The following is a 12,729-nucleotide window of genomic DNA, read 5'->3' on the forward strand; positions in this document are numbered from 1 at the left end:
GTTGGAGGACAGTTGTGAAACAAGAGAATGCTAGCAGAGGACAGTGAAGGCCAGACGATAAGATAAAGTCAGAAAAGAATAGTGTGAACCAACAGATAGTTGAGACGGGGATACGAAAAACCAGACAGGGATGAGTGTACTCGGCCAGTCCTAACACCAGCTTTGCAAATAGAGGCAGAAGGGTTATTTCGACACAAAGCTGCAGGAAAAGCAGAATAGACTTTGTTCGCCGTGCTGCCTGAGTGATGGCAACACAAAATGGCGGCGGAGCACAAAATGGCGGGTCGATTCGATCATGATCAAAAATCGAGTTTTCTCAAGGTCTGGTAGGTCCACCTCTGACCAATACCTGAATCTCAATCTTATCATCAATAAATACATGGGGGCCCAGTCTGAATATTTCCATTTAGCTATCATGGACTTAACATCTGCATTCAACAGGGTTAACCATGTTGAACTCTAGGCCTTGTTCTACAAAATGGGGGTTGATCTGAATTTTGTGGCCCTTTTAGCTAACCTTCATTCTGTCACTTCCGCCTCAGTGCATTTTTCACAGGGTGCTGCTAACACCTGGTCATTCCCCACTAGTATTGAACAGACTGGAGTCTGCTCTCTTCTCTGTTTAGGCAGACATCCCTAGTGTTGGAGCTAGATCCCTCCAAGTCTTGTTCTACGCTGACTATACTGTCCCTAATGCCCATATAGCTCGGGGTTTGATCTACACCTGATCAAGTTTATTTCATTCATAGGGGACCTGGACCTGTCTGTCTGTAAACTTTTCTAAGTCCTTAAATATAGTTGTTGGTCCATGGTTCACTAGCAGTAAGACTTTGAAGATGGCTAGTCACATTTTGGGTAAAGCCTCGGCTTTACCCTCTCTGGTGGTTCTAATTGACACTAAAAACAGCTGGAAGCCGTGAATTGAGGACAAAAGATCTGAGTTTATTAAAACTGTGGGGTAGTTTCTAGTTTTGAGCATAGGCTATGTTCCCAGTCACCAAGGGTCCTCTTAGAAATATATTAGCTCAATTGTGGGCCCCAGCTATGGCACGGAAGTGAGGCATGGGGCTACACAAACCTGGGCAAGATTCTTACCACAGAGAACCACTTTTTATAACTGGTAGTGCAGGTTACACACTCCATCCTCCCATTTTCCATGCGTGCGGAGCTTGGTCTTGGTCATTTGATGGACACAGTGGCCCTCATTCCCCTACTGTACTGGATCAAGGTGTGAACCAGGGAGGAACTAGAGCCTAACTGGTTGATCTTTGCTGATTGACTCTCTCTTGATCTGGTCCCCAAACCCTGTGAATAGCCTATGTGAAGGCAACTTTTGCCTCTCTCAGGAGAGTAGCTATCTGATCCTAATTCGTTGTCCTCTCGAGAACTGACATATGTTAAGCGGTTGTTCTTGGATCGAGCCCTGAAGGATAGAGAGCAGCATGAGCTGCAGAAACTCTTGGTGCGGTGACAAATGCTCTTGAAGACTGTTCAGGGTATGGAGCTGTATCTAGCCCAGGTTTGCCATCAGCGAGACAGGTTTCTCCTAGACAGTTTTAGGTTCAACTCGCTTCACCATCTTTTGGCTTTTACTACTCCAACTGCCTTGTTTTGTGGCCTATGTCCCACTTAACACTTAACTAATTGCAGTAGTTGCAGGATATGTTTGAAATGGTTTGCAGGAATGTTGCCTTGCAGCTCTTTGTTCAGTATTGTGATGGGCAAGTAAGTTAGACTTGGTATAAGAATGCACTGCGGCATGATCCTTATGACACTTTCTATGGATCCTGTTGCATAATGTTGATGTAGACAAATTTGCTTCTGCACATCACTGTTTCTTTCACCATCAATCTGTTATTACAAATATCTCTGATGGTAGTTGTGGATCCTGAACCATGTGCTTTACTGTAGCTTGAATGCTGCACATGTAGCAGCTAAAGGGCTACATTTTAACATTTTGTTTCTGGTTATTTGTTCATTGTTTGATTATATTTGTGCTTCATGATTGTTCAGTAATATGAGTGATTTCACTCACGGTTGCAGACGTGCTTGACAGCTATTTGAGGTATGTATCTTCTAGTAATGGGCATCTGGGGTTCCCAGTTAATTGTGTGCTAGGGAACTGTTGTGGTAGTGTCATTGTTTTGGGACTTGTTCCAGCAAGCTGTGCTCATGCATGTTCACCAGTGTATTATGTTTTTTCTTGATGGTTTCTTGATTATTGTAGTTTAAATTCTGACCTACTGTAGCCAAATGCGCTAACAAATTTCCACTTTTTATCTATATCAAAGGTCTTTTCTTTGATTGCCAGGTAAGACCACATGCACATTTTGTGATGTCTCTTCTGGGCAGAGTATCTTTTCATACTTCTGTTAGGATTAATAGGTGGCCCTTACTGGCAGATACATTCCTGCAGCAGAAACAGCTATTGTTTTTTTGTTTTACAGAATGATTGTTCTTTTTATTTTACACATTTTGTTGAGGTTGGGGAAGGTACAAAGGGCAGTTATATGTTGATGTTTTATTTGTATGCATGGCTCCTATAGATGGCGTTGTCCACCATTCAACATCAAAATATTTGCCTATTTTTTTATGGAAACTCATTGGATTATGCTATTTCATACAGTTATAGCTGTGTCTATAGAACATCAACTCAACATAGAGCATATTTTTTTTAAAACACAACAGTTTTGTTTTATTTAAAGCTTTTTATTATCCCTTATTCCAGAGGTAAGACAGTTTTTAAAAACAAGGTTCACTGATAGTTGGCACTGGTGCTCTGGACCACGCCTACACTCCATTATACTTTTTAACATTCATGAAGACAAAGAGGTCCAAAGGGGACCTCTTATCTTTTGAGAAACGGGTACCACCCCGGCTTGGGGCAAGGAAACTTTTCAAAGGTTTGCCACTGAAATTATAGTTAGAAACCATTGATACATTACATACCAATTTACTATTTGGAACAGACTTCCACAACACATCTTCCAAACAGCGAACTACTACACAGTCTACTTCCTATTTTAGGTGTCAGTCAAACTTTAACGGCAAAACCATATTTGCAATCAAAAACCCTGAGTTAGAGTGTGTATGGCCAAAAGAATGGTTAATACATCTGGTCCATAACTCTGAACTTGTGACAATAAAAATAAACACACATAAAACAATGCATTAAAGTGTCAATGAAAATGAAAAAAAGCTTTGAGTTAAAATATGCTGTTTTGCATTGAGACACAAATGCCTCTCTATTACACTGATTTGTTCTTTAAAGTAACTATCCCTAGCTAGCTCAATCAGTATTATTCCCTAATTCACATTCAGGTAAAGCCTTCTTTGTTATTGCCTGAATCTTTCGATTTGTTAATTTCCAATGATACATTTCACCCTCTTCATTACCTGATTATTAGCTCAATCTGCATTAAGTACGGACCATGCTGATTTGGCATTTGAGGTAAAAACTCTGGGGCTTATTCACACAGGTAAATCATGTGCAGATTTAGTACAAGTACATTCATCCTTAAGCTCTTTTGTAACTTTACTGATTTTGGCTATTCACCATTTACGAGCGTGAAGTTACTCAAACATGTAGACTTACATGTCCCACCCTCTGAAATAGTAGAAACTTCAAATACAATAAAAAGGTGTCCATCAGTGGTGAATTTATGACTACACTGGACAATCTGCACACTTGGTGGAAACTTTTAAAAGATGTAGTTTAAATATGAACCAATATAAAAAATTACAGCATTAACAAATTTGTTAATTTAGAAATGTAATTATTTTAAATGTATATTACATTTTAAAAAATTGTTTTAAAAAATCACAGCTGAAGCAAAATAAAAAGTCTTTTATTGGCTATTAGAAATATTAACTGTACAATATAGAATTAAATAAAAGTAATTTAGTTAATTGTGATCAATATTCATGTAACATTATTTTTTACATTTAAAGAGGTTAATAAAGTATTTTAAAATAAAGGAATAATTATGTTTTAATACCATAAGTCAGTACCACAATTAATTTATATGAGATAGTGTTGCAGTGCCAGTGCCTAACCATATGCAGTGCTAGACTTACTCTGAACTTGAGTCCAATTTCAACTGTTTGGAGTCTTTTGGCTGTAGTAGCTATAGAAGACCAGTTTGACAATAGCAATTGCCCTACTCTATTGCTGTTTGACCCTCCCTAAACCCCTTTTTGTCCATTAAAACCTCTTCTTAAGCCCTACCCTTTAATAATAAGTATATCCAATTTTTCAACTACTCCATCCCGTCCCTCCAATATTTACTACTAAAATGTATAACAATATACATTAAGATCTTGCACTCATCCATGCCAAACCATTGTAAAAATATTCAAACAATATAAAACAATAAAATTGAGGCAAAATTCAACTGAACAACTATACAAATCACATTATGAAAATGCAAATTAAACATATAGCTATACATAGAATATTGCAGTTCTTAATATAATACTGTTATTAATAATATTAATATGAATACTACTACTAATAATAATAGTATTGTTATTATTATTATTATTATTATTATTACTAACAGTAATAATAATACTAATAATAATAATAACATGAATAATAATGGTAATATCTCTTAATTAGCCTAAATATGTCAGTAGAACATTAGTTGGGTGGTAATCTCTGCACAAAAAAGTTAGGAACAGTGGAGGCATAGACCTCCATATGTAGGTATGCGAACATTAGTAGTATTTAATGTATAACTACATATAGAATTTTGTAAGTATGCCCTTCTGACACTTATTGTAGATACAGATTGGTAAAATATATTGTAAAATGCAACTGCAGTACTGTGAGTTATTTACACCTGTAAAACAGGCTTTTTTCACATAGGCAATGAGCGAGAGCACTGGTAGTTCACGTCCTACAAGTGCCTCACAAAACATTGGACAATATTGTCCTCTTGGCCTCATACACACAACTGATGCTCATAGCCTATGTAATCCTCTCAGATAGCTGTTGGAGGGAGTGCTGGAACTGCCAAGGATATGGCCAGCCTTTTACAGTTGTTATAAGCTGTGTCTATTGTAGGCTGGTGATTCTACTAAGATTCTGGCCATGTTTGAGAGACCAGCCAGATAGGTAAGTGTCACCACGCTCCCCCTCTCTAATGTTGATAACACCCATGCTGTAGTGGAAAATTGAAAGTAGTGTAAAATTGAAAAGCCTTAGCTATTATGGTGAAAACAAGGGTAGTGTTAATGCCTGCTCCGTCAGAAAGGATACCCCTCTTGAAATTGACTTCCTGTAATTGTGGAAGGCCAGCTCATGAATGACCCATATCTCAAACATTTTGGCCCAGATTTACTAAGTTTTCACATAATGCCATGCAACATCCAAATTTGCTGTGCAGTGTTGCAGAAGAACACAGCACAGTAGGAAACAAAAAACATTTCTGCTATACTTGGTATGCTTCTGATATTATCCCTGTGCTGGTACTTATGCAATGCTACTGTGTGTACCAAGCAGCCTAACATGATGGTGCAAAGGTGATTATTCCTTCTCTAGCATTGAATTTGTACTTAAGGCTTACCTTTCCTATCCAAATCCCTATGACAAATTCTAAGGGTTCCTACGAATTAGATTTGAGTTTTTGGGGAAATTACCACTGTAAGAAATTGGGGTATTAGTTGCAGGATGTGAGTACCCAGCACAAGAAAGAACAACAATACCACAATCAGGGTTAGTGTGATCCCCTAAAGTCACAAAATGAACCTGGGCTCAAACCCCTAGTAGCTATGGGATGGAGCATAAGGGCTTAGCTTAGAGGCAATATGTATAGTACATATGCAGTATCAAACAAGTAACAAAGATATAACACAACAACCAAGAGGTTTTCATTAGGGGGAGAACATGCGGAACAGCTAAAGACTACCAGCGCGCTCTCCAGGAGAGAAGGAGATATGCGACTGAGTTGAAGCGCTGATGGAGTGACCGGGAATTTGTTGAAGGTAAGGGAAGGAATGGGTGAAAGTTCTAACCTACAGACTTGAAGGTTCCTGGAGTGCTTGTCTATGGCCCGGGATTAGCGTTGCAAGCAGAGAGCGGCTCGTTGGCTGGGCATGTCCAAAATGTGCCACTGTGCAACAGGAAGTCTCAGTGATGCCTTGGAGGGAAACGCTGGAGGAGGGCTGCCCAGAAGTGAAGAGAGTCCACTGGCTCACTTCCAGGGTCATCTGGAGAGGGAGAAGCAACTATGCTGGGGATAGCCTCCCCAGTCCTGGGCTGCACGTTGAGGTGCCAGTTTCTGCATGCCTGGGTTTTAGTACAGATGGCATGAGAAAGCAAACCATCAGCAGAAGGCTATACAGCAGAGAAGAAGAGTCGGAAAAAGAGGGAGCCTCCAAGTTGATCTTACCTCTCATATGAGAGAAAACCGGGGTCTGGCCAGTGAAGGAGAAAGCACAAAAGGCACAAAAATCAAATAGATGCAATCTAAGGAGTGCTGGGAGATGTGGGGTGGGGACTTTTACTTACCCAAAGTACAATTTTATCAACATTAGACAAGGACATAATTGGAGGCGGGTCTCAAAAAGTAAAAGTGAACGCTAGAAAGGAAGGCAAGAAAAATCTTTCTGCATTTGATGAAGTGGTGACTGCACCCAGCTTATAGTCCCTGGAGGTATTTGGGACCTTGGGACCTTTCAGTCCTGCAGATTGGGTAAGATAGTCCCACCGCCAAGACTTAAGACCCTAAAGATAAGCCCCTCTCTCAGATCTTTTAAGTTGAAGGAAAAAAGTGTGAGAATGGCTCTCTATGTCCAGATGCCCCAAACAAAAGTTTCCTTAATTCTCAAGCCCAAATGAATGCCCATTACGGCAAGGGAAAAGGAGTTCAGGGACACACCAAGGGCTTCGGTTCAAGACAACAGCAGGAAGCAAGGGGGAGTGACTCAAATTCTGATCAGCCTGAACCGATACCACTGTTTTTATCCAAAGATAATGATATCAAAGGTCAAGGTGTGGGAAGAGACTCAGACGCAGCTATGAGCAGCAAAGAGTCTAGGGGGCCAGGAGAAGTGGGACAAGAACTCAACCCTATGCCCTCTCGAAGGGAAAACCCCAACCAGGGTTGCCCTCATAAAATCATGCTGAGAAAGATTCCCAGACCAACCCTTTGGAACAGATAATGAAATCTCTTGCAGAGGACGTCCTAAATGGGTATGCTACATCCCAAGCAAACCAGAAAGAGATTCAGGGAGTCTGTGAGGGGCTTGCAGATAATTTTGAGTCCTTATCTTAAAGGACACATGCATTAGAGTCCTCAGTTGCAGAGCTACGAGAGAGCAGAGCACAAAGTAGACAAGCTTTGAATAGTCTGAGGTTGAAATGCAAAGAATCCCAAGAAAAACTGGAATCCTTAAAGAACAACGCGAGGCAAAATAATATCAGATTACTGAACGTACAGGAAAGAAGTGAGAAGGAGGGGATAAAAGCTTTCATAGTTGATCTACTTAAGTCTAGAGGTGTTTGGAAAGGCTTGGCAGAGTTCCTGCTGCAGGACATACAGAGGGCCCATCAAAACCCCTTCATGAAGGTCGCAAACAGAACAAAGCCATGAAGAATCTTAGTGGATTTCCTTGCATATTCAATTGAGCACAAGATTGAAATACAGCCTGAAAGCGGGAATACTATCTGTGATGGGATTCTCCTTCAACATCAGATCCGATATTTCACAAACCATATTGAACAGGCAATGGGAGCTAGGGAAAAGATTGGATGAATTCAAAAAGTTGGGAGGGACTGCACAGTTAAAATTCCCAGCTACCCTTCAGGTGATGATAATATAATGTATAACTAGAGAGATCATAAAGAGGCAGACATGAAGATTAGGTTGAATCAATGCCCCACGAAATAGAGTTAGGGGTGGGTAGCTCTTTGTGTTTTTCTTTAGAGATTTGACTTATCTCGCAGAGCTACCAGTGTCTTCTTTTTTGTATATATTACTTTCTTTAGGACTCCTTCACTTTTATTGTCGTTTAGTTTTAGTTGAATTCCCCTTGATCCCTGGTAGGGCCAAAATGCAAGCCAAGAAGAGTAGGTATAGGGTTTTCCAGGGAAGGGTGTGGGAGATGAGAGAGGTATGGGGTGCAATGGAGGGGGAGCAGAGTGGGAAAAAACAAAAAGAGTCCAATAACCTTAAGAGTCCTCCAAGAATATGAATCACCACAGACAGAAAAATTGAGATAGGTGGGAAGGTATCCCAAACCCTGTCATGGAACGTTAATGGGCTAAAGTCAAAAGTAGGAGAACAAAGGTTTGAGGGATTCCCCAGCCCAAATCATTGTTCTTCAGGAGTTCCATTTATCCAAAGCTGAATGCTTAGATATCTGCAAAAACCAGAAGTGGGTTCCGCAATAGGTGTGACATGAAAAGATTGATTATCTTAACTGAAAAGAGAACAGACACTTTTTATTTTAGACTGCAAAGTGGATAAGAGGGGAAGATGGACCATTGCACCCATGAAAATATATGGTAGTTTGTTCACCCTGGCAGTATAATATGGGCCGAAAATAGAAGACATAGAGCCTTTACAAACCATGAGCACAGAACTGATTACTTCTCATTTCTTGATCATTCTATCTAGAGATTTTAAGGTAGTGTTGGATTATCAGTTGGATAGATCTAATAACAGTAGATCAAAGTTCTGCTCACAAATGCACAGTAGACTGAGTAGCGTATTAGGTCGGTTGATAGTGGAAGATCAAATGGGTTTCCTGAAAGGAGATTTATGCACCATCTAAGCCATGAGTTAATAGGGACAATTGACTTGGCAACTGCAAGTAAAACATCTCTGGTGATCACACTAGCCACTACGAAAGCTTTTGATAGGGTGAATTGGCTAATCTCTACCTCATGCTGAATCACTATAATACGGGTAATAAGTTTTGTAGGGCCATATGAGTAAGGGTGGGCGTAGTTCGCGAAGTAGCACTTCGCGAAGCTACGCAAAGTGAAGTTCGCACTACGCGAGCTACGCGTAGCACTTCGCGAACTGCGTAGTAACATTTTCGCACTGTGCAAGATGTTGTTTTCAATGATTGCACAGTGCGGACTAGCAACCGGCACTGTGCAATCATTGAAAATGGCATCTTGCACAGTGCGAGCTGTAGTTTTCTGCTGCTCGAGTAGATTTTTACTCAAGCTTCAGCTTTCTCAACGCGAACTGGTAGTTTCTCATCGCGAGCGGTCGCGAGCATACGCGACCTCTCGCAATGAGAAACCTGACCTCCTCGCGTTGGGAATCTCGCCGGGAGGTTTATTTTCCATGCTCGCGATCGCCAACTTGCAGTTGCTGATCGCGAACAAGGAAAAAGTCTCGCCGGGATGTCATTTTGCTTGCTCGCGGTCGCCAACTTGACGTTGAGGACCGCGAGCAAGCAAAAAATGACCGCAGCACTACGCAACACTACGCTACGCGTGTTCGCACTGTGCTACGTGCAGTTCGCGTAGTGCAAAGTAGCGCGAACTTCGCAAACTACACGAGCGTAGCGTAGTGCTTCGCCCAGGCTTACATATGAGTTATTTATAGGGATTCGTCGGCAAAAAGTTTGCTGAATGGAAAACTTACATTAAGCTTCAAGATAACATGGGGTGCTAGACAGGGTTGTCCCTTCCCCCTATTGCGTTTAAATTTGTACATCAAGCCTTCTGCTAAAAATATTGGACTAGAACAACAGATCACCCCATTCTCGTATGGTACTTGGTCAAAGAAAGTTTCTTTATATGCAGACAACGTAATTGTATATACACAAGATCTGATACCAACGCTGAAAAGTTTAGACCTCCGGATCGCAGAATTTGGGAAAGTGACTGGGTATGAGGCTAACAGCTCCAGGACTGAGGTGATGGTGTGAAATATGGAGGAGAGCCCTAGGTTGATTAAAGGGGAAATAAAATACTTGGGCATAAGGGTGGACCACTCATTAGGAAAATTGGCAGAATTAAACTATCATGAAATAATGTCAGAAATGAATAGGCTATTAAAGTTGGTCCCACCTTATATTAACGATATTTGGAAGGAATAAACTATTTAAAATGGCAATACTCCAGAAATTTACTTTTCTTTTTAATATGATACCCCTCCAATTTAAGAATATTTGGTTACAAAAGCTTCATGGTAGTATAGACTCATTTATATGGGTGTCCAAGGGCTCAAGATTCACAAGAAAAAAATTGCGGAAGAAGTATGACAGAGGTGGAATTGCACTGCCAGACTTTCAATTATAAATGCAAAAAGAACAATTGATGGACAGAATGCAGAACAATGTCATACATTCATCCCAGTACAGAGATCTGGGCCTAAAGCCATCATTTCCTGCTCACCATGCCATTTCAGTTTGGACCCAGCCATATGCAAATCAGTCTTGACCCTGTGCCTCATGGGAACAGTCCAGCCCGAACTGCCAGGCCAGGTCTTCCCTGGACTGGAATCAATCATCCTAGGACCGGTTTCGGGCTTTCAGCCCTCATCAGCCAGGATAGCTTGACCCCAGTGGCATGGAGAGCACAGGACCCACGTCTGGCAATACCCGTCCCACTGGGGTGACAAATGCAAAAAGAACAATTGATCGACAGAATGCAGAACAATGTCATACATTCAAACCATTCTCCATGCCACTGGAGTCAAGCTATCCTGGCTGATGAGGGCTGAACGCCCGAAACCGGTCCTAGGATGCTTGTTTCCTGTCCAGGAGGACCTGGCCTGTCAGTTACACTGCCATGCGACCTATATTTGCTGCATTAACTCCACTCTCAGTGTGACAATGGCCTGCCTCATATGGAGTCCCTCTCAGCTGGCGTTGGTGAGCCTGGGGTCGCGTCGCGCAGGCCGGATCTCCCATTCTGATATTAATTATTTTATTATTGGCCATGGCGTCGGTGAGCTCTGCCTTGCCCTGCGCCCAGCACTGCAGGTCACCTGCACTAGACAACAATCTGGCTCTCCGCTGCGGCCCTCTTCTTAATCCCCACATTTCAAAGCCCAGCCCAAACTTATTTATGCCGCCCGCTGCCACCGCGGGCAACAGCAGGGCATGATGACAAACCTGTGACTCTCCGCGGTCTTACTGTGCAGTTTACTCAGCCGCCGGTCGCAGGCATCGGGTGGCCCAGTCTCGGGATATTAATTGTTAGATAATTTCTCATGACACACACGGTGGGAGCAGCACTGCCATTCCAATTTAGCCTCTAACTCTTTTCTCCTGAGCTGCAGACGAGCAGCGTGCAGCAGCAGCAGGGCATTCTGTCTTGGTTTTAAGTGGGTGCCTTGCCAGCATTTAAAAAGGAAGGCAAGGTACCGCCAGATCTGTGAGTGGGGGCTGCAGCCAGTGCCCCGTTTGGATAATGATCCGGATCACGTTGTTCTCTTTAACATTTCGAGAACACACAAGGAAAGCCTGTGGGAAGGCCCAAGTTTTGATCTTGGCTTATTGTGATGCTGAAATAATGGGAAAACATGCCAGCGCTCACCTAACCTCTCTGAGCCGGGCCCGCCCTGCTCAAATCTATGTGACACAGACAGCTTTGATTCACTCACAGTAGATTCGCGCCGCGGAAGGGTTAAGTTAAGCACCAGACGAAAGCCACCGGTGAGCAGCTCCCTCTGCTACAGGCTGTGACGCGAAAAATATCAACCGCCCCCACCAAGCAGGACATGTACCAAGCTCTTCTCTTTCCCTTTACAGACGGGAAAACAAGAATTCTGTTTATTTTATCATTCCACCCATATACTAGGGGTGCACCCGGCTGCAGAGGAAGGGGTTGGGTACCCCGAAAACCAACATCGGGTCCGACCGGAAAACAGTATAATTTAAGCCTTTATAATTCTTTTTAATCCTCCGATCCGGACTCATTTCACTGCAAAACCAAATAAATCCGAAAATATATTTTTTTTCGCAGCAGAACCCTGCGTTAAAAGTACACTTTAATTTGATAGGCGGCATGTCAGGGATTTTTAACCAGTTGGCACCAGCTCGACCCTAGATCCCGGCCGGAAACAGTTTATGTGGTTTTTACACATAGCCTTGTTTTTAAAAGCTGCCCTGTGGGGGCGACGAGTCCGGGGCTGAGAACACGTCACGTCATGGAAATTGGAAGGAAGATGACAAATATTATTGTGTTCCAGCCGTCGCTCTCTGCTGCCGAAACCGTGCTTAATTTCAGTTTAATTGGTATCGAAAGTTGAGATTTATTCGCTTAATATGTTCTGAAACAAGCTTTATAAGATGAATGGAAATACAACAAGTTGAACTCTATCTCTATGGAAAAATCCGTCATGCACTTCTCTAATCTCTATCACTAAGTGCTAACTGTAAACACCCTCCTATCTACATCACTTCCTGTTTTTCCTTGTGCCAGACTTTTGGCACGCTTGCGTACATTGTGAGGCATCTTGCACATATAAAATGTAAATAACTGCACATTACTTCAAAAACAAGCATTTGCAATGCAATAGAACTCGCATTTATGCGAGTCCTGTTGCATTTGAAACGGGAGTGCGGGTGGGCAAAAAGGCACAAACGGGAGTGCGTGGGGGGGCGAAAACTCACGGACTGCAGGAGGAGAGGGGGGAACCACAGGAACAAAATAGTGTTTAAAGTAATGGGGCCAGTAGCCCCTGAAGTATACAAATGACGACATGGCCGTCAGGAGGATGGACTAAAAAGGCTAAAACCAATAAGAAGGCAGCA

The sequence above is a fragment of the Triturus cristatus genome, chromosome 2_2, assembly GCF_964204655.1.
Source record: "Triturus cristatus chromosome 2_2, aTriCri1.1, whole genome shotgun sequence".
Lineage (NCBI taxonomy): Eukaryota > Metazoa > Chordata > Amphibia > Caudata > Salamandridae > Triturus > Triturus cristatus.